The following is a 22804-nucleotide window of genomic DNA, read 5'->3' on the forward strand; positions in this document are numbered from 1 at the left end:
GCAAGCATAAGTTGCTTTTCTAAATTTGAGACACTGTTCTGTTTTGGAATTCAGTTCCTGTGTAGCCAAGTTTACATTCCGTGTATTAGTGATATCTTATGATGTTTCTTTTTCTGTGTGACTTATTTCAGTTAGAATCATCGTACCTGAATCCACTCATTGTGCTGCTAAGGGCCTGATGACACAGATTTCATTGCTGAGTGATATTGCTTTGTAAGTAAATACCACAACTTCTTGATCCATTTTTCACTTTCTGCGATGTTGAACTTGTACTGTAAACGAGGTTCTTGTAAACAGAGCCGTTCCAAACTTTGGGGTGGCTGCGTCTTTTTGATTTTAATTTCCCTAAGCTATAGGACCATAAGTGGAAGTGCCCTAGGTTCTGTTGCTTTGTTTTTTAGATGTTTCAGGAAACACCATACACTTCTCCCGAGTGGTTGTTGGCAATTTACATCCCGCCCATCAGCATAACAAGGCTCCCAGTTCTCCATGGCCTGTCCTGTCTTTCTGGATTTTACACTTTTTTCAGATGGCCCTTTTGACCGGGGGGAAGTGAGACTTCATTGTAGTGCAGATTTCCTTTGCAAGCTTGCTTGGTTGGCCAAAAAGGGCGTATGCGTTTTTTCCTGAATATATTCAGGAAAAAACGCATACGCCCTTTTTGGCCAAGTGCATCATTGTGGACGTTCTGCCTCTTTTCCTATGCTTTCAATGCAATTCCTGTCTACCTCCTGAAATCGGTTTCCTGCAATTCTGCCCCGCTTTCAAGTCCTCTTGGCAGCCTTACTTCAGTCTATTTTTGGACGATAGCTGTCATTTATAAGTCTGCAGGTTTGTGAATTACAGTGCCCCTGAGCTCCTTTCTTCAACTCGCTTTCTTGTGACCTGGCCGCAACACCGCAGGATGGCTTCAGGCCCTAATCTGGTTCTGGCACGGCACGCTGAGCCTTTGGTTAATTCCTCTTCCTGGTGAGAAATGAGAGTTAAATTTGCCCGTCCAGACACCTCCAGCTAGTCTCTCATTGGTTCTCGCTATTCCTGTTCATCTTCCGCAGAAATTGCAAACTGGGCCAAACAGGAGGTTAAAGGGACTGACTCTCCAAGTCGGGAGAGTGTTAGTAAAGCGTCTGGAATGTTGCACCCGAGTACCAGGGGAGGAAAACTGAGACATATTTGAACACGTCTCCCGATCACATGGTTGATCATACTCTAGGTTCCACATGCATGTTTTAGCTGAAGGAAGAATACCTTAAACCTGGAGAGTTGAGACCCGTGTAATGCGTACCATGCAATATGATTTCAAAGGGTCTTCATTTGCTCACCGAACCTCTCCAATCCTATCACTGCTGCGTTTATGCCCCTGTACACATGCTTGATTCTCTTTTGGAGACATAGCAATCCATAGGTTTTCCGATACTTACTAGTCAGGTACATTCTTAGGCGTTTAATATGCGGTGTTGAGTACATTTCGTTGAGCAAGGAGTAGCTCTTGTCTATTCCATATTTGGCTTAAGGAACTTTATCTGTGCTCATTTCAATCTCTGGTTTTATGCAGCACCCCAACTCACCTTTACCCTTAAGCAAGCATAAGTTGCTTTTCTAAATTTGAGACCCTGTTCTGTTCTGTAATTCAGTTCCTGTGTAGCCAAGTTTACATTCCATGTATTATTGATATCTTATGATGTTTCTTTTCTGTGTGACTTATTTCAGTTAGAATCATCATACCTGAATCCACTCATTGTGCTGCTACGGGCCTGATGACACAGATTTCATTGCTGAGTGATATTGCTTTGTAAGTAAATACCACAACTTCTTTATCCATTTTTCACTTTCTGCGATGTTGAACTTGTACTGTAAACGAGGTTCTTGTAAACAGAGCCGTTCCAAACTTTGGGGTGGCTGTGTCTTTTTGATTTTAATTTCCCTAAGCTATAGGACCATAAGTGGCAGTGCCCTAGGCTCTGTTGCTTTGTTTTTTAGATGTTTCAGGAAACACCATACACTTCTCCCGAGTGTCTGTTGGCAATTTACATCCCGCCCATCAGCATAACAAGGCTCCCAGTTGTCCATGGCCTGTCCTGCCTTTCGGGATTTTACACTTTTTTCAGATGGCCCTTTTGACCGGGGGGAAGTGAGACTTCATTGTAGTGCAGATTTCCTTTGCAAGCTTGCTTGGTTGGCCAAAAAGGGCGTATGCGTTTTTTCCTGAATATATTCAGGAAAAAACGCATACGCCCTTTTTGGCCAAGTGCATCATTGTGGACGTTCTGCCTCTTTTCCTATGCTTTCAATGCAATTCCAGTCTACCTCCTGAAATCGGTTTCCTGCAATTCTGCCCCGCTTTCAAGTCCTCTTGGCAGCCTTACTTCAGTCTATTTTTGGAGGATAGCTGTCATTTATAACTCTGCAGGTCTGTGAATTACAGTGCCCCTGAGCTCCTTTCTTCAACTCGCTTTCTTGTGACCTGGCCGCAACACCGCAGGATGGCTTCAGGCCCTAATCTGGTTCCGGCACGGCACGCTGAGCCTTTGGTTAATTCCTCTTCCTGGTGGGAAATGAGAGTTAAATTTGCCCGTCCAGACACCTCCAGCTAGTCTCTCATTGGTTCTCGCTATTCCTGTTCATCTTCCGCAGAAATTGCAAACTGGGCCAAACAGGAGGTTAAAGGGACTGACTCTCCAAGTCGGAAGAGTGTAAGTAAAGCGTCTGGAATGTTGCACCCGAGTACCAGGGGAGGAAAACTGAGACATATTTGAACACGTCTCCCGATCACATGGTTGATCATACTCTAGGTTCCACATGCATGTTTTAGCTGAAGGAAGAATACCTTAAACCTGGAGAGTTGAGACCCGTGTAATGCGTACCATGCAATATGACTTCAAAGGGTCTTCATTTGCTCACCGAACCTCTCCAATCCTATCACTGCTGCGTTTATGCCCCTGTACACATGCTTGATTCTCTTTTGGAGACATAGCAATCCATAGGTTTTCCGATACTTACTAGTCAGGTACATTCTTAGGCATTTAATATGGGGTGTTGAGTCCATTTCGTTGAGCAAGGAGTAGCTCTTGTCTATTCCATATTTGGCTTAAGGAACTTTATCTGTGCTCATTTCAATCTCTGGTTTTATGCAGCACCCCAACTCACCTTTCCCCTTAAGCAAGCATAAGTTGCTTTTCTAAATTTGAGACACTGTTCTGTTCTGTAATTCAGTTCCTGTGTAGCCAAGTTTACATTCCGTGTATTAGTGATATCTTATGATGTTTCTTTTTCTGTGTGACTTATTTCAGTTAGAATCATCGTACCTGAATCCACTCATTGTGCTGCTAAGGGCCTGATGACACAGATTTCATTGCTGAGTGATATTGCTTTGTAAGTAAATACCACAACTTCTTTATCCATTTTTCACTTTCTGCGATGTTGAACTTGTACTGTACACGAGGTTCTTGTAAACAGAGCCGTTCCAAACTTTGGGGTGGCTGTGTCTTTTTGATTTTAATTTCCCTAAGCTATAGGACCATAAGTGGAAGTGCCCTAGGTTCTGTTGCTTTGTTTTTTAGATGTTTCAGGAAACACCATACACTTCTCCCGAGTGGTTGTTGGCAATTTACATCCCGCCCATCAGCATAACAAGGCTCCCAGTTCTCCATGGCCTGTCTTGTCTTTCTGGATTTTACACTTTTTTCAGATGGCCCTTTTGACCGGGGGGAAGTGAGACTTCATTGTAGTGCAGATTTCCTTTGCAAGCTTGCTTGGTTGGCCAAAAAGGGCGTATGCGTTTTTTCCTGAATATATTCAGGAAAAAACGCATACGCCCTTTTTGGCCAAGTGCATCATTGTGGACGTTCTGCCTCTTTTCCTATGCTTTCAATGCAATTCCAGTCTACCTCCTGAAATCGGTTTCCTGCAATTCTGCCCCGCTTTCAAGTCCTCTTGGCAGCCTTACTTCAGTCTATTTTTGGACGATAGCTGTCATTTATAAGTCTGCAGGTTTGTGAATTACAGTGCCCCTGAGCTCCTTTCTTCAACTCGCTTTCTTGTGACCTGGCCGCAACACCGCAGGATGGCTTCAGGCCCTAATCTGGTTCTGGCATGGCACGCTGAGCCTTTGGTTAATTCCTCTTCCTGGTGAGAAATGAGAGTTAAATTTGCCCGTCCAGACACCTCCAGCTAGTCTCTCATTGGTTCTCGCTATTCCTGTTCATCTTCCGCAGAAATTGCAAACTGGGCCAAACAGGAGGTTAAAGGGACTGACTCTCCAAGTCGGGAGAGTGTTAGTAAAGCGTCTGGAATGTTGCACCCGAGTACCAGGGGAGGAAAACTGAGACATATTTGAACACGTCTCCCGATCACATGGTTGATCATACTCTAGGTTCCACATGCATGTTTTAGCTGAAGGAAGAATACCTTAAACCTGGAGAGTTGAGACCCGTGTAATGCGTACCATGCAATATGACTTCAAAGGGTCTTCATTTGCTCACCGAACCTCTCCAATCCTATCACTGCTGCGTTTATGCCCCTGTACACATGCTTGATTCTCTTTTGGAGACATAGCAATCCATAGGTTTTCCGATACTTACTAGTCAGGTACATTCTTAGGCGTTTAATATGCGGTGTTGAGTCCATTTCTTTGAGCAAGGAGTAGCTCTTGTCTATTCCATATTTGACTTAAGGAACTTTATCTGTGCTCATTTCAATCTCTGGTTTTATGCAGCACCCCAACTCACCTTTACCCTTAAGCAAGCATAAATTGGTTTTCTAAATTTGAGACCCTGTTCTGTTCTGTAATTCAGTTCCTGTGTAGCCAAGTTTACATTCCGTGTATTACTGATATCTTATGATGTTTCTTTTCTGTGTGACTTATTTCAGTTAGAATCATCATACCTGAATCCACTCATTGTGCTGCTACGGGCCAGATGACACAGATTTCATTGCTGAGTGATATTGCTTTGTAAGTAAATACCACAACTTCTTTATCCATTTTTCACTTTCTGCGATGTTGAACTTGTACTGTAAACGAGGTTCTTGTAAATAGAGCCGTTCGAAAGTTTGGGGTGGCTGTGTCTTTTTGATTTTAATTTCCCTAAGCTATAGGACCATAAGTGGAAGTGCCGTAGGCTCTGTTGCTTTGTTTTTTAGATGTTTCAGGAAACACCATACACTTCTCCCGAGTGTCTGTTGGCAATTTACATCCCGCCCATCAGCATAACAAGGCTCCCAGTTGTCCATGGCCTGTCCTGCCTTTCTGGATTTTACACTTTTTTCAGATGGCCCTTTTGACCGGGGGGAAGTGAGACTTCATTGTAGTGCAGATTTCCTTTGCAAGCTTGCTTGGTTGGCCAAAAAGGGCGTATGCGTTTTTTCCTGAATATATTCAGGAAAAAACACATACGCCCTTTTTGGCCAAGTGCATCATTGTGGACGTTCAGCCTCTTTTCCTATGCTTTCAATGCAATTCCAGTCTACCTCCTGAAATCGGTTTCCTGCAATTCTGCCCCGCTTTCAAGTCCTCTTGGCAGCCTTACTTCAGTCTATTTTTGGAGGATAGCTGTCATTTATAACTCTGCAGGTTTGTGAATTACAGTGCCCCTGAGCTCCTTTCTTCAACTCGCTTTCTTGTGACCTGGCCGCAACACCGCAGGATGGCTTCAGGCCCTAATCTGGTTCCGGCACGGCACGCTGAGCCTTTGGTTAATTCCTCTTCCTGGTGGGAAATGAGAGTTAAATTTGCCCGTCCAGACACCTCCAGCTAGTCTCTCATTGGTTCTCGCTATTCCTGTTCATCTTCCGCAGAAATTGCAAACTGGGCCAAACAGGAGGTTAAAGGGACTGACTCTCCAAGTCGGAAGAGTGTTAGTAAAGCGTCTGGAATGTTGCACCCGAGTACCAGGGGAGGAAAACTGAGACATATTTGAACACATCTCCCGTTCACATGGTTGATTATACTCTGGGTTCCACATGCATGTTTTAGCTGAAGGAAGAATACCTTAAACCTGGAGAGTTGAGACCCGTGGAATGGGTACCATGCAATATGACTTCAAAGGGTCTTCATTTGCTCACCGAACCTCTCCAATCCTATCACTGCTGCGTTTATGCCCCTGTACACACGCTTGATTCTCTTTTGGAGACATAGCAATCCATAGGTTTTAAGATACTTACTAGTCAGGTACATTCTTAGGCGTTTAATATGGGGTGTTGAGTCCATTTCATTGAGCAAGGAGTAGCTCTTGTCTATTCCATATTTGGCTTAAGGAACTTTATCTGTGCTCATTTCAATCTCTGGTTTTATGCAGCACCCCAACTCACCTTTCCCCTTAAGCAAGCATAAGTTGGTTTTCTAAATTTGAGACCCTGTTCTGTTCTGTAATTCAGTTCCTGTGTAGCCAAGTTTACATTCCGTGTATTATTGATATCTTATGATGTTTCTTTTCTGTGTGACTTATTTCAGTTAGAATCATCATACCTGAATCCACTCATTGTGCTGCTACGGGCCTGATGACACAGATTTCATTGCTGAGTGATATTGCTTTGTAAGTAAATACCACAACTTCTTTATCCATTTTTCACTTTCTGCGATGTTGAACTTGTACTGTACACGAGGTTCTTGTAAACAGAGCCGTTCCAAACTTTGGGTAGGCTGTGTCTTTTTGATTTTAATTTCCCTAAGCTATAGGACCATAAGTGGAAGTGCCCTAGGTTCTGTTGCTTTGTTTTTTAGATGTTTCAGGAAACACCATACACTTCTCCCGAGTGGTTGTTGGCAATTTACATCCCGCCCATCAGCATAACAAGGCTCCCAGTTCTCCATGGCCTGTCTTGTCTTTCTGGATTTTACACTTTTTTCAGATGGCCCTTTTGACCGGGGGGATGTGAGACTTCATTGTAGTGCAGATTTCCTTTGCAAGCTTGCTTGGTTGGCCAAAAAGGGTGTATGCGTTTTTTCCTGAATATATTCAGGAAAAAACGCATACGCCCTTTTTGGCCAAGTGCATCATTGTGGACGTTCTGCCTCTTTTCCTATGCTTTCAATGCAATTCCAGTCTACCTCCTGAAATCGGTTTCCTGCAATTCTGCCCCGCTTTCAAGTCCTCTTGGCAGCCTTACTTCAGTCTATTTTTGGACGATAGCTGTCATTTATAACTCTGCAGGTTTGTGAATTACAGTGCCCCTGAGCTCCTTTCTTCAACTCGCTTTCTTGTGACCTGGCCGCAACACCGCAGGATGGCTTCAGGCCCTAATCTGGTTCCGGCACGGCACGCTGAGCCTTTGGTTAATTCCTCTTCCTGGTGGGAAATGAGAGTTAAATTTGCCCGTCCAGACACCTCCAGCTAGTCTCTCATTGGTTCTCGCTATTCCTGTTCATCTTCCGCAGAAATTGCAAACTGGGCCAAACAGGAGGTTAAAGGGACTGACTCTCCAAGTCGGAAGAGTGTTAGTAAAGCGTCTGGAATGTTGCACCTGAGTACCAGGGGAGGAATACTGAGACATATTTGAACACGTCTCCCGTTCACATGGTTGATCATACTCTGGGTTCCACATGCATGTTTTAGCTGAAGGAAGAATACCTTAAACCTGGAGAGTTGAGACCCGTGGAATGGGTACCATGCAATATGACTTCAAAGGGTCTTCATTTGCTCACCGAACCTCTCCAATCCTATCACTGCTGCGTTTATGCCCCTGTACACACGCTTGATTCTCTTTTGGAGACATAGCAATCCATAGGTTTTCCGATACTTACTAGTCAGGTACATTCTTAGGCATTTAATATGGGGTGTTGAGTCCATTTCGTTGAGCAAGGAGTAGCTCTTGTCTATTCCATATTTGGCTTAAGGAACTTTATCTGTGCTCATTTCAATCTCTGGTTTTATGCAGCACCCCAACTCACCTTTCCCCTTAAGCAAGCATAAGTTGCTTTTCTAAATTTGAGACACTGTTCTGTTCTGTAATTCAGTTCCTGTGTAGCCAAGTTTACATTCCGTGTATTAGTGATATCTTATGATGTTTCTTTTTCTGTGTGACTTATTTCAGTTAGAATCATCGTACCTGAATCCACTCATTGTGCTGCTAAGGGCCTGATGACACAGATTTCATTGCTGAGTGATATTGCTTTGTAAGTAAATACCACAACTTCTTTATCCATTTTTCACTTTCTGCGATGTTGAACTTGTACTGTACACGAGGTTCTTGTAAACAGAGCCGTTCCAAACTTTGGGGAGGCTGTGTCTTTTTGATTTTAATTTCCCTAAGCTATAGGACCATAAGTGGAAGTGCCCTAGGTTCTGTTGCTTTGTTTTTTACATGTTTCAGGAAACACCATACACTTCTCCCGAGTGGTTGTTGGCAATTTACATCCCGCCCATCAGCATAACAAGGCTCCCAGTTCTCCATGGCCTGTCTTGTCTTTCTGGATTTTACACTTTTTTCAGATGGCCCTTTTGACCGGGGGGAAGTGAGACTTCATTGTAGTGCAGATTTCCTTTGCAAGCTTGCTTGGTTGGCCAAAAAGGGCGTATGCGTTTTTTCCTGAATATATTCAGGAAAAAACGCATACGCCCTTTTTGGCCAAGTGCATCATTGTGGATGTTCTGCCTCTTTTCCTATGCTTTCAATGCAATTCCAGTCTACCTCCTGAAATCGGTTTCCTGCAATTCTGCCCCGCTTTCAAGTCCTCTTGGCAGCCTTACTTCAGTCTATTTTTGGACGATAGCTGTCATTTATAACTCTGCAGGTTTGTGAATTACAGTGCCCCTGAGCTCCTTTCTTCAACTCGCTTTCTTGTGACCTGGCCGCAACACCGCAGGATGGCTTCAGGCCCTAATCTGGTTCTGGCACGGCACGCTGAGCCTTTGGTTAATTCCTCTTCCTGGTGAGAAATGAGAGTTAAATTTGCCCGTCCAGACACCTCCAGCTAGTCTCTCATTGGTTCTCGCTATTCCTGTTCATCTTCCGCAGAAATTGCAAACTGGGCCAAACAGGAGGTTAAAGGGACTGACTCTCCAAGTCGGGAGAGTGTTACTAAAGCGTCTGGAATGTTGCACCTGAGTACCAGGGGAGGAAAACTGAGACATATTTGAACACGTCTCCCGATCACATGGTTGATCATACTCTAGGTTCCACATGCATGTTTTAGCTGAAGGAAGAATACCTTAAACCTGGAGAGTTGAGACCCGTGTAATGCGTACCATGCAATATGACTTCAAAGGGTCTTCATTTGCTCACCGAACCTCTCCAATCCTATCACTGCTGCGTTTATGCCCCTGTACACATGCTTGATTCTCTTTTGGAGACATAGCAATCCATAGGTTTTCCGATACTTACTAGTCAGGTACATTCTTAGGCGTTTAATATGCGGTGTTGAGTACATTTCGTTGAGCAAGGAGTAGCTCTTGTCTATTCCATATTTGACTTAAGAAACTTTATCTGTGCTCATTTCAATCTCTGGTTTTATGCAGCACCCCAACTCACCTTTACCCTTAAGCAAGCATAAGTTGGTTTTCTAAATTTGAGACCCTGTTCTGTTCTGTAATTCAGTTCCTGTGTAGCCAAGTTTACATTCCGTGTATTACTGATATCTTATGATGTTTCTTTTCTGTGTGACTTATTTCAGTTAGAATCATCATACCTGAATCCACTCATTGTGCTGCTACGGGCCTGATGACACAGATTTCATTGCTGAGTGATATTGCTTTGTAAGTAAATACCACAACTTCTTTATCCATTTTTCACTTTCTGCGATGTTGAACTTGTACTGTAAACGAGGTTCTTGTAAATAGAGCCGTTCAAAAGTTTGGGGTGGCTGTGTCTTTTTGATTTTAATTTCCCTAAGCTATAGGACCATAAGTGGCAGTGCCCTAGGCTCTGTTGCTTTGTTTTTTAGATGTTTCAGGAAACACCATACACTTCTCCCGAGTGTCTGTTGGCAACTTACATCCCGCCCATCAGCATAACAAGGCTCCCAGTTGTCCATGGCCTGTCCTGCCTTTCTGGATTTTACACTTTTTTCAGATGGCCCTTTTGACTGGGGGGAAGTGAGACTTCATTGTAGTGCAGATTTCCTTTGCAAGCTTGCTTGGTTGGCCAAAAAGGGCGTATGCGTTTTTTCCTGAATATATTCAGGAAAAAACGCATACGCCCTTTTTGGCCAAGTGCATCATTGTGGATGTTCTGCCTCTTTTCCTATGCTTTCAATGCAATTCCAGTCTACCTCCTGAAATCGGTTTCCTGCAATTCTGCCCCACTTTCAAGTCCTCTTGGCAGCCTTACTTCAGTCTATTTTTGGACGATAGCTGTCATTTATAACTCTGCAGGTTTGTGAATTACAGTGCCCCTGAGCTCCTTTCTTCAACTCGCTTTCTTGTGACCTGGCCGCAACACCGCAGGATGGCTTCAGGCCCTAATCTGGTTCCGGCACGGCACGCTGAGCCTTTGGTTAATTCCTCTTCCTGGTGGGAAATGAGAGTTAAATTTGCCCGTCCAGACACCTCTAGCTAGTCTCTCATTGGTTCTCGCTATTCCTGTTCATCTTCCGCAGAAATTGCAAACTGGGCCAAACAGGAGGTTAAAGGGACTGACTCTCCAAGTCGGGAGAGTGTTAGTAAAGCGTCTGGAATGTTGCACCCGAGTACCAGGGGAGGAAAACTGAGACATATTTGAACACGTCTCCCGATCACATGGTTGATCATACTCTAGGTTCCACATGCATGTTTTAGCTGAAGGAAGAATACCTTAAACCTGGAGAGTTGAGACCCTTGTAATGCGTACCATGCAATATGATTTCAAAGGGTCTTCATTTGCTCACCGAACCTCTCCAATCCTATCACTGCTGCGTTTATGCCCCTGTACACATGCTTGATTCTCTTTTGGAGACATAGCAATCCATAGGTTTTCCGATACTTACTAGTCAGGTACATTCTTAGGCGTTTAATATGCGGTGTTGAGTACATTTCTTTGAGCAAGGAGTAGCTCTTGTCTATTCCATATTTGACTTAAGGAACTTTATCTGTGCTCATTTCAATCTCTGGTTTTATGCAGCACCCCAACTCACCTTTACCCTTAAGCAAGCATAAGTTGGTTTTCTAAATTTGAGACCCTGTTCTGTTCTGTAATTCAGTTCCTGTGTAGCCAAGTTTACATTCCGTGTATTATTGATATCTTATGATGTTTCTTTTCTGTGTGACTTATTTCAGTTAGAATCATCATACCTGAATCCACTCATTGTGCTGCTACGGGCCTGATGACACAGATTTCATTGCTGAGTGATATTGCTTTGTAAGTAAATACCACAACTTCTTTATCCATTTTTCACTTTCTGCGATGTTGAACTTGTACTGTAAACGAGGTTCTTGTAAACAGAGCCGTTCGAAAGTTTGGGGTGGCTGTGTCTTTTTGATTTTAATTTCCCTAAGCTATAGGACCATAAGTGGCAGTGCCCTAGGCTCTGTTGCTTTGTTTTTTAGATGTTTCAGGAAACACCATACACTTCTCCCGAGTGTCTGTTGGCAATTTACATCCCGCCCATCAGCATAACAAGGCTCCCAGTTGTCCATGGCCTGTCCTGCCTTTCTGGATTTTACACTTTTTTCAGATGGCCCTTTTGACCGGGGGGAAGTGAGACTTCATTGTAGTGCAGATTTCCTTTGCAAGCTTGCTTGGTTGGCCAAAAAGGGCGTATGCGTTTTTTCCTGAATATATTCAGGAAAAAACGCATACGCCCTTTTTGGCCAAGTGCATCATTGTGGACGTTCTGCCTCTTTTCCTATGCTTTCAATGCAATTCCAGTCTACCTCCTGAAATCGGTTTCCTGCAATTCTGCCCCGCTTTCAAGTCCTCTTGGCAGCCTTACTTCAGTCTATTTTTGGACGATAGCTGTCATTTATAACTCTGCAGGTTTGTGAATTACAGTGCCCCTGAGCTCCTTTCTTCAACTCGCTTTCTTGTGACCTGGCCGCAACACCGCAGGATGGCTTCAGGCCCTAATCTGGTTCCGGCCCGGCATGCTGAGCCTTTGGTTATTTCCTCTTCCTGGTGGGAAATGAGAGTTAAATTTGCCCGTCCAGACACCTCCAGCTAGTCTCTCATTGGTTCTCGCTATTCCTGTTCATCTTCCGCAGAAATTGCAAACTGGGCCAAACAGGAGGTTAAAGACGCTGACTCTCCAAGTGGGGAGAGTGTTAGTAAAGCGTCTGGAATGTTGCACCCGAGTACCAGGGGAGGAAAACTGAGACATATTTGAACACGTCTCCCGTTCACATGGTTGATCATACTTGGGTTCCACATGCATGTTTTAGCTGAAGGAAGAATACCTTAAACCTTGAGAGTTCAGACCCGTGTAATGGGTACCATGCAATATGACTTCAAAGGGTCTTCATTTGCTCACCGAACCTCTCCAATCCTATCACTGCTGCGTTTATGCCCCTGTACACATGCTTGATTCTCTTTCGGAGACATAGCAATCCATAGGTTTTCCGATACTTACTAGTCAGGTACATTCTTAGGCGTTTAATATGCGGTGTTGAGTCCATTTCGTTGAGCAAGGAGTAGCTCTTGTCTATTCCATATTTGACTTAAGGAACTTTATCTGTGCTCATTTCAATCTCTGGTTTTATGCAGCACCCCAACTCACCTTTACCCTTAAGCAAGCATAAGTTGGTTTTCTAAATTTGAGACCCTGTTCTGTTCTGTAATTCAGTTCCTGTGTAGCCAAGTTTACATTCCGTGTATTACTGATATCTTATGATGTTTCTTTTTCTGTGTGACTTATTTCAGTTAGAATCATCATACCTGAATCCACTCATTGTGATGCTAAGGGCCTGATGACATAGATTTCATTGCTGAGTGATATTGCTTTGTAAGTAAATACCACAACTTCTTTATCCATTTTTCACTTTCTGCGATGTTGAACTTGTACTGTAAACGAGGTTCTTGTAAACAGAGCTGTTCGAAAGTTTGGGGTGGCTGTGTCTTTTTGATTTTAATTTCCCTAAGCTATAGGACCATAAGTGGCAGTGCCCTAGGCTCTGTTGCTTTGTTTTTTAGATGTTTCAGGAAACACCATACACTTCTCCCGAGTGGTTGTTGGCAATTTACATCCCGCCCATCAGCATAACAAGGCTCCCAGTTCTCCATGGCCTGTCCTGCCTTTCTGGATTTTACACTTTTTTCAGATGGCCCTTTTGACCGGGGGGAAGTGAGACTTCATTGTAGTGCAGATTTCCTTTGCAAGCTTGCTTGGTTGGCCAAAAAGGGCGTATGCGTTTTTTCCTGAATATATTCAGGAAAAAACGCATACGCCCTTTTTGGCCAAGTGCATCATTGTGGACGTTCTGCCTCTTTTCCTATGCTTTCAATGCAATTCCAGTCTACCTCCTGAAATCGGTTTCCTGCAATTCTGCCCCACTTTCAAGTCCTCTTGGCAGCCTTACTTCAGTCTATTTTTGGACGATAGCTGTCATTTATAAGTCTGCAGGTTTGTGAATTACAGTGCCCCTGAGCTCCTTTCTTCAACTCGCTTTCTTGTGACCTGGCCGCAACACCGCAGGATGGCTTCAGGCCCTAATCTGGTTCTGGCACGGCACGCTGAGCCTTTGGTTAATTCCTCTTCCTGGTGAGAAATGAGAGTTGAATTTGCCCGTCCAGACACCTCCAGCTAGCCTCTCATTGGTTCTCGCTATTCCTGTTCATCTTCCGCAGAAATTGCAAACTGGGCCAAACAGGAGGTTAAAGGCGCTGACTCTCCAAGTGGGGAGAGTGTTAGTAAAGCGTCTGGAATGTTGCACCCGAGTACCAGGGGAGGAAAACTGAGACATATTTGAACACGTTTCCCGATCACATGGTTGATCATACTCTGGGTTCCACATGCATGTTTTAGCTGAAGGAAGAATACCTTAAACCTGGGTAGTTGAAACCCGTGGAATGGGTACCATGCAATATGACTTCAAAGGGTCTTTATTTGCTCACCGAACCTCTCCAATCCTATCACTGCTGCGTTTATGCCCCTGTACACACGCTTGATTCTCTTTCGGAGACATAGCAATCCATAGGTTTTAAGATACTTACTAGTCAGGTACATTCTTAGGCGTTTAATATGGGGTGTTGAGTCCATTTCGTTGAGCAAGGAGTAGCTCTTGTCTATTCCATATTTGGCTTAAGGAAATTTATCTGTGCTCATTTCAATCTCTGGTTTTATGCAGCACCCCAACTCACCTTTCCCCTTAAGCAAGCATAAGTTGCTTTTCTAAATTTGAGACACTGTTCTGTTCTGTAATTCAGTTCCTGTGTAGCCAAGTTTACATTCCGTGTATTAGTGATATCTTATGATGTTTCTTTTTCTGTGTGACTTATTTCAGTTAGAATCATCGTACCTGAATCCACTCATTGTGCTGCTAAGGGCCTGATGACACAGATTTCATTGCTGAGTGATATTGCTTTGTAAGTAAATACCACAACTTCTTTATCCATTTTTCACTTTCTGCGATGTTGAACTTGTACTGTACACGAGGTTCTTGTAAACAGAGCCGTTCCAAACTTTGGGGAGGCTGTGTCTTTTTGATTTTAATTTCCCTAAGCTATAGGACCATAAGTGGAAGTGCCCTAGGTTCTGTTGCTTTTTTTTTAGATGTTTCAGGAAACACCATACACTTCTCCCGAGTGGTTGTTGGCAATTTACATCCCGCCCATCAGCATAACAAGGCTCCCAGTTCTCCATGGCCTGTCTTGTCTTTCTGGATTTTACACTTTTTTCAGATGGCCCTTTTGACCGGGGGAAAGTGAGACTTCATTGTAGTGCAGATTTCCTTTGCAAGCTTGCTTGGTTGGCCAAAAAGGGCGTATGCGTTTTTTCCTGAATATATTCAGGAAAAAACGCATACGCCCTTTTTGGCCAAGTGCATCATTGTGGACGTTCTGCCTCTTTTCCTATGCTTTCAATGCAATTCCAGTCTACCTCCTGAAATCGGTTTCCTGCAATTCTGCCCCGCTTTCAAGTCCTCTTGGCAGCCTTACTTCAGTCTATTTTTGGACGATAGCTGTCATTTATAACTCTGCAGGTTTGTGAATTACAGTGCCCCTGAGCTCCTTTCTTCAACTCGCTTTCTTGTGACCTGGCCGCAACACCGCAGGATGGCTTCAGACCCTAATCTGGTTCCGGCACGGCACGCTGAGCCTTTGGTTATTTCCTCTTCCTGGTGGGAAATGAGAGTTAAATTTGCCCGTCCAGACACCTCCAGCTAGTCTCTCATTGGTTCTCGGTATTCCTGTTCATCTTCCGCAGAAATTGCAAACTGGGCCAAACAGGAGGTTAAAGGCGCTGACTCTCCAAGTGGGGAGAGTGTTAGTAAAGCGTCTGGAATGTTGCACCCGAGTACCAGGGGACGAAAACTGAGACATATTTGAACACGTCTCCCGTTCACATGGTTGATCATACTTGGGTTCCACATGCATGTTTTAGCTGAAGGAAGAATACCTTAAACCTGGAGAGTTCAGACCCGTGTAATGGGTACCATGCAATATGACTTCAAAGGGTCTTCATTTGCTCACCGAACCTCTCCAATCCTATCACTGCTGCGTTTATGCCCCTGTACACATGCTTGATTCTCTTTCGGAGACATAGCAATCCATAGGTTTTCCGATACTTACTAGTCAGGTACATTCTTAGGCGTTTAATATGCAGTGTTGAGTCCATTTCGTTGAGCTAGGAGTAGCTCTTGTCTATTCCATATTTGACTTAAGGAACTTTATCTGTGCTCATTTCAATCTCTGGTTTTATGCAGCACCCCAACTCACCTTTACCCTTAAGCAAGCATAAGTTGGTTTTCTAAATTTGAGACCCTGTTCTGTTCTGTAATTCAGTTCCTGTGTAGCCAAGTTTACATTCCGTGTATTACTGATATCTTATGATGTTTCTTTTTCTGTGTGACTTATTTCAGTTAGAATCATCATACCTGAATCCACTCATTGTGATGCTAAGGGCCTGATGACATAGATTTCATTGCTGAGTGATATTGCTTTGTAAGTAAATACCAAAACTTCTTTATCCATTTTTCACTTTCTGCGATGTTGAACTTGTACTGTAAACGAGGTTCTTGTAAACAGAGGCGTCCCAAACTTTGGGGTGGCTGTGTCTTTTTGATTTTAATTTCCCTAAGCTATAGGACCATAAGTGGCAGTGCCCTAGGCTCTGTTGCTTTGTTTTTTAGATGTTTCAGGAAACACCATACACTTCTCCTGAGTGTCTGTTGGCAATTTACATCCCACCCATCAGCATAACAAGGCTCCCAGTTCTCCATGGCCTGTCCTGCCTTTCTGGATTTTACACTTTTTTCAGATGGCCCTTTTGACCGGGGAAGAGTGAGACTTCATTGTAGTGCAGATTTCCTTTGCAAGCTTGCTTGGTTGGCCAAAAAGGGCGTATGCGTTTTTTCCTGAATATATTCAGGAAAAAACGCATACGCCCTTTTTGGCCAAGTGCATCATTGTGGACGTTCTGCCTCTTTTCCTATGCTTTCAATGCAATTCCAGTCTACCTCCTGAAATCGGTTTCCTGCAATTCTGCCCCGCTTTCAAGTCCTCTTGGCAGCCTTACTTCAGTCTATTTTTGGACGATAGCTGTCATTTATAACTCTGCAGGTTTGTGAATTACAGTGCCCCTGAGCTCCTTTGTTCAACTCGCTTTCTTTTGAGCTGGCCGCAACACAGCAGGATGGCTTCAGGCCCTAATCTGGTTCCGGCACGGCATGCTGAGCCTTTGGTTAATTCCTCTTCCTGGTGGGAAATGAGAGTTAAATTTGCCCGTCCAGACACCTCCAGCTAGCCTCTCATTGGTTCTCGCTATTCCTGTTCATCTTCCGCAGAAATTGCAAACTGGGCCAAACAGGAGGTTAAAGGGACTGACTCTCCAAGTGGGGAGAGTGTTAGTAAAGCGTCTGGAATGTTGTACCCGAGTACCAGGGGAGGAAAACTGAGACATATTTGAACACGTCTCCCGATCACATGGTTGATCATACTCTAGGTTCCACATGCATGTTTTAGCTGAAGGAAGAATACCTTAAACCTGGGTAGTTGAAACCCGTGGAATGGGTACCATGCAATACGACTTCAAAGGGTCTTCATTTGCTCACCGAACCTCTCCAATCCTATCACTGCTGCGTTTATGCCCCTGTACACATGCTTGATTCTCTTTCGGAGACATAGCAATCCATAGGTTTTAAGATACTTACTAGTCAGGTACATTCTTAGGCGTTTAATATGCGGTGTTGAGTCCATTTCGTTGAGCAAGGAGTAGCTCTTGTCTATTCCATATTTGACTTAAGGAACTTTATCTGTGCTCATTTCAATCTCTGGTTTTATGCAGCACCCCAACTCACCCTTACACTTAAGCAAGCATAAGTTGGTTTTCTTAATTTGAGACCCTGTTCTGTTCTGTAATTCAGTTCCTGTGTAGCCAAGTTTACATTCCGTGTATTAGTGATATCTTATGATGTTTCTTTTTCTGTGTGACTTATTTCAGTTAGAATCATCATACCTGAATCCACTCATTGTACTGCTAAGGGCCTGATGACATAGATTTCATTGCTGAGTGATATTGCTTTGTAAGTAAATACCACAACTTCTTTATCCATTTTTCACTTTCTGCGATGTTGAACTTGTACTGTAAAGGAGGTTCTTGTAAACAGAGCCGTTCCAAACTTTGGGGTGGCTGTGTCTTTTTGATTTTAATTTCCCTAAGCTATAGGACCATAAGTGGAAGTGCCCTAGGTTCTGTTGCTTTGTTTTTTAGATGTTTCAGGAAACAGCATATACTTCTCCCGAGTGGTTGTTGGCAATTTACATCCCGCCCATCAGATTAACAAGGCTCCCAGTTCTCCATGGCCTGTCCTGCCTTTCTGGATTTTACACTTTTTTCAGATGGCCCTTTTGACCGGGGGGAAGTGAGACTTCATTGTAGTGCAGATTTCCTTTGCAAGCTTGCTTGGTTGGCCAAAAAGTGCGTATGCGTTTTTTCCTGAATATATTCAGGAAAAAACGCATACGCCCTTTTTGGCCAAGTGCATCATTGTGGACGTTCTGCCTCTTTTCCTATGCTTTCAGTGCAATTCCAGTCTACCTCCTGAAATCGGTTTCCTGCAATTCTGCCCCGCTTTCAAGTCCTCTTGGCAGCCTTACTTCAGTCTATTTTTGGACGATAGCTGTCATTTATAACTCTGCAGGTTTGTGAATTACAGTGCCCCTGAGCTCCTTTCTTCAACTTGCTTTCTTGTGACCTGGCCGCAACCCCGCAGGATGGCTTCAGGCCCTAATCTGGTTCCGGCACGGCACGCTGAGCCTTTGGTTATTTCCTCTTCCTGGTGGGAAATGAGAGTTAAATTTGCCCGTCCAGACACCTCCAGCTAGTCTCTCATTGGTTCTCGGTATTCCTGTTCATCTTCCGCAGAAATTGCAAACTGGGCCAAACAGGAGGTTAAAGACGCTGACTCTCCAAGTGGGGAGAGTGTTAGTAAAGCGTCTGGAATGTTGCACCCGAGTACCAGGGGAGGAAAACTGAGACATATTTGAACACGTCTCCCGTTCACATGGTTGATCATACTCTGGGTTCCACATGCATGTTTTAGCTGAAGGAAGAATACCTTAAACATGGAGAGTTGAGACCCGTGGAATGGGTACCATGCAATATGACTTCAAAGGGTCTTCATTTGCTCACCGAACATCTCCAATCCTATCACTGCTGCGTTTATTCCCCTGTACAAACGCTTGATTCTCTTTTGGAGACATAGCAATCCATAGGTTTTAAGATACTTACTAGTCAGGTACATTCTTAGGTGTTTAATATGGGGTGTTGAGTCCATTTCGTTGAGCAAGGAGTAGCTCTTGTCTATTCCATATTTGGCTTAAGGAACTTTATCTGTGCTCACTTCAATCTCTGGTTTTATGCAGCACCCCAACTCACCTTTCCCCTTAAGCAAGCATAAGTTGGTTTTCTAAATTTGAGTCCCTGTTCTGTTTTGGAATTCAGTTCCTGTGTAGCCAAGTTTACATTACGTGTATTAGTGATATCTTATGATGTTTCTTTTTCTGTGTGACTTATTTCAGTTAGAATCATCGTACCTGAATCCACTCATTGTGCTGCTAAGGGCCTGATGACACAGATTTCATTGCTGAGTGATATTGCTTTGTAAGTAAATACCACAAGTTCTTTATCCATTTTTCACTTTCTGTGATGTTGAACTTGTACTGTAAACGAGGTTCTTGTAAACAGAGCCGTTCCAAACTTTGGGGTGGCTGTGTCTTTTTGATTTTAATTTCCCTAAGCTATAGGACCATAAGTGGCAGTGCCCTAGGCTCTGTTGCTTTGTTTTTTAGATGTTTCAGGAAACACCATACACTTCTCCCGAGTGGTTGTTGGCAATTTACATCCCGCCCATCAGCATAACAAGGCTCCCAGTTCTCCATGGCCTGTCCTGCCTTTCTGGATTTTACACATTTTTCAGATGGCCCTTTTGACCGGGGGGAAGTGAGACTTCATTGTAGTGCAGATTTCCTTTGCAAGCTTGCTTGGTTGGCCAAAAAGGGCGTATGCGTTTTTTCCTGAATATATTCAGGAAAAAACGCATACGCCCTTTTTGGCCAAGTGCATCATTGTGGACGTTCTGCCTCTTTTCCTATGCTTTCAGTGCAATTCCAGTCTACCTCCTGAAATCGGTTTCCTGCAATTCTGCCCCGCTTTCAAGTCCTCTTGGCAGCCTTACTTCAGTCTATTTTTGGACGATAGCTGTCATTTATAACTCTGCAGGTTTGTGAATTACAGTGCCCCTGAGCTCCTTTCTTCAACTCGCTTTCTTGTGACCTGGCCGCAACACCGCAGGATGGCTTCAGGCCCTAATCTGGTTCCGGCACGGCACGCTGAGCCTTTGGTTAATTCCTCTTCCTGGTGGGAAATGAGAGTTAAATTTGCCCGTCCAGACACCTCCAGCTAGTCTCTCATTGGTTCTCGCTATTCCTGTTCATCTTCCGCAGAAATTGCAAACTGGGCCAAACAGGAGGTTAAAGGGACTGACTCTCTAAGTCGGAAGAGTGTTAGTAAAGCGTCTGGAATCTTGCACCCGAGTACCAGGGGAGGAAAACTGAGACATATTTGAACACGTCTCCCGTTCACATGGTTGATCATACTCTGGGTTCCACATGCATGTTTTAGCTGAAGGAAGAATACCTTAAACCTGGAGAGTTGAGACCCGTGGAATGGGTACCATGCAATATGACTTCAAAGGGTCTTCATTTGCTCACCGAACCTCTCCAATCCTATCACTGCTGCGTTTATGCCCCTGTACACATGCTTGATTCTCTTTTGGAGACATAGCAATCCATAGGTTTTACGATACTTACTAGTCAGGTACATTCTTAGGCGTTTAATATGGGGTGTTGAGTCCATTTCGTTGAGCAAGGAGTAGCTCTTGTCTATTCCATATTTGGCTTAAGGAACTTTATCTGTGCTCATTTCAATCTCTGGTTTTATGCAGCACCCCAACTCACCTTTACCCTTAAGCAAGCATAAGTTGGTTTTCTAAATTTGAGTCCCTGTTCTGTTCTGTAATTCAGTTCCTTTGTAGCCAAGTTTACATTCCGTGTATTACTGATATCTTATGATGTTTCTTTTTCTGTGTGACTTACTTCAGTTAGAATCATCATACCTGAATCCACTCATTGTGCTGCTAAGTGCCTGATGACACAGATTTCACTGCTGAGTGATATTGCTTTGTAAGTAAATACCACAACTTCTTTATCCATTTTTCACTTTCTGTGATGTTGAACTTGTACTGTAAACGAGGTTCTTGTAAACAGAGCCGTTCCAAACTTTGGGGTGGCTGTGTCTTTTTGATTTTAATTTCCCTAAGCTATAGGACCATAAGTGGAAGTGCCCTAGGTTCTGTTGCTTTGTTTTTTAGATGTTTCAGGAAACAGCATATACTTCTCCCGAGTGGTTGTTGGCAATTTACATCCCGCCCATCAGATTAACAAGGCTCCCAGTTCTCCATGGCCTGTCCTGCCTTTCTGGATTTTACACTTTTTTCAGATGGCCCTTTTGACCGGGGGGAAGTGAGACTTCATTGTAGTGCAGATTTCCTTTGCAAGCTTGCTTGGTTGGCCAAAAAGGGCGTATGCGTTTTTTCCTGAATATATTCAGGAAAAAACGCATACGCCCTTTTTGGCCAAGTGCATCATTGTGGACGTTCTGCCTCTTTTCCTATGCTTTCAGTGCAATTCCAGTCTACCTCCTGAAATCGGTTTCCTGCAATTCTGCCCCGCTTTCAAGTCCTCTTGGCAGCCTTACTTCAGTCTATTTTTGGACGATAGCTGTCATTTATAACTCTGCAGGTTTGTGAATTACAGTGCCCCTGAGCTCCTTTCTTCAACTTGCTTTCTTGTGACCTGGCCGCAACCCCGCAGGATGGCTTCAGGCCCTAATCTGGTTCCGGCACGGCACGCTGAGCCTTTGGTTATTTCCTCTTCCTGGTGGGAAATGAGAGTTAAATTTGCCCGTCCAGACACCTCCAGCTAGTCTCTCATTGGTTCTCGGTATTCCTGTTCATCTTCCGCAGAAATTGCAAACTGGGCCAAACAGGAGGTTAAAGACGCTGACTCTCCAAGTGGGGAGAGTGTTAGTAAAGCGTCTGGAATGTTGCACCCGAGTACCAGGGGAGGAAAACTGAGACATATTTGAACACGTCTCCCGTTCACATGGTTGATCATACTTGGGTTCCACATGCATGTTTTAGCTGAAGGAAGAATACCTTAAACCTGGAGAGTTAAGACCCGTGTAATGGGTACCATGCAATATGACTTCAAAGGGTCTTCATTTGCTCACCGAACCTCTCCAATTCTATCACTGCTGCGTTTATGCCCCTGTACACATGCTTGATTCTCTTTCGGAGACATAGCAATCCATAGGTTTGAAGATACTTACTAGTCAGGTACATTCTTAGGCGTTTAATATGGGGTGTTGAGTCCATTTCGTTGAGCAAGGAGTAGCTCTTGTCTATTCCATATTTGACTTAAGGAACTTTATCTGTGCTCATTTCAATCTCTGGTTTTATGCAGCACCCCAACTCACCTTTACCCTTAAGCAAGCATAAGTTGGTTTTCTAAATTTGAGACCCTCTTCTGTTCTGTAATTCAGTTCCTGTGTAGCCAAGTTTACATTCCGTGTATTACTGATATCTTATGATGTTTCTTTTTCTGTGTGACTTACTTCAGTTAGAATCATCATACCTGAATCCACTCATTGTGCTGCTACGGGCCTGATGACACAGATTTCATTGCTGAGTGATATTGCTTTGTAAGTAAATACCACAACTTCTTTATCCATTTTTCACTTTCTGCGATGTTGAACTTGTACTGTAAACGAGGTTCTTGTAAACAGAGCTGTCCCAAACTTTGGGGTGGCTATGTCTTTTTGATTTTAATTTCCCTAAGCTATAGGACCATAAGTGGAAGTGCCCTAGGTTCTGTTGCTTTGTTTTTTAGATGTTTCAGGAAACACCATACACTTCTCCCGAGTGGTTGTTGGCAATTTACATCCCGCCCATCAGCATAACAAGGCTCCCAGTTCTCCATGGCCTGTCCTGCCTTTCTGGATTTTACACTTTTTTCAGATGGCCCTTTTGACCGGGGGGAAGTGAGACTTCATTGTAGTGCAGATTTCCTTTGCAAGCTTGCTTGGTTGGCCAAAAAGGGCGTATGCGTTTTTTCCTGAATATATTCAGGAAAAAACGCATACGCCCTTTTTGGCCAAGTGCATCATTGTGGACGTTCTGCC

The 22804-nt window shown here is 43.8% G+C and overlaps 1 long non-coding RNA gene across 12 annotated transcripts in view; it reads left to right on the plus strand.

Annotated features, from left to right (window-relative positions):
• Positions 1 to 22804, plus strand: part of LOC307181315 — a 2020778-nt gene that overhangs the window by 1006484 nt on the left and 991490 nt on the right. Inside the window, exon 5 of one of the 12 annotated variants that reach the window (XR_013826419.1) lies at positions 20668 to 20749. The exons of 10 other annotated variants lie outside the window; for them this stretch is intronic. This is a non-coding gene — a long non-coding RNA (uncharacterized lncRNA). The remainder of the gene's footprint in view (positions 1 to 20667; positions 20750 to 22804) is intronic. One more of the 12 variants, XR_013826426.1, reaches the window with a different exon arrangement.

Source organism: Stenella coeruleoalba (assembly GCF_951394435.1).
Source record: "Stenella coeruleoalba genome assembly, contig: scaffold_49, whole genome shotgun sequence".
In the NCBI taxonomy this organism is placed as follows: Eukaryota; Metazoa; Chordata; class Mammalia; order Artiodactyla; family Delphinidae; genus Stenella; species Stenella coeruleoalba.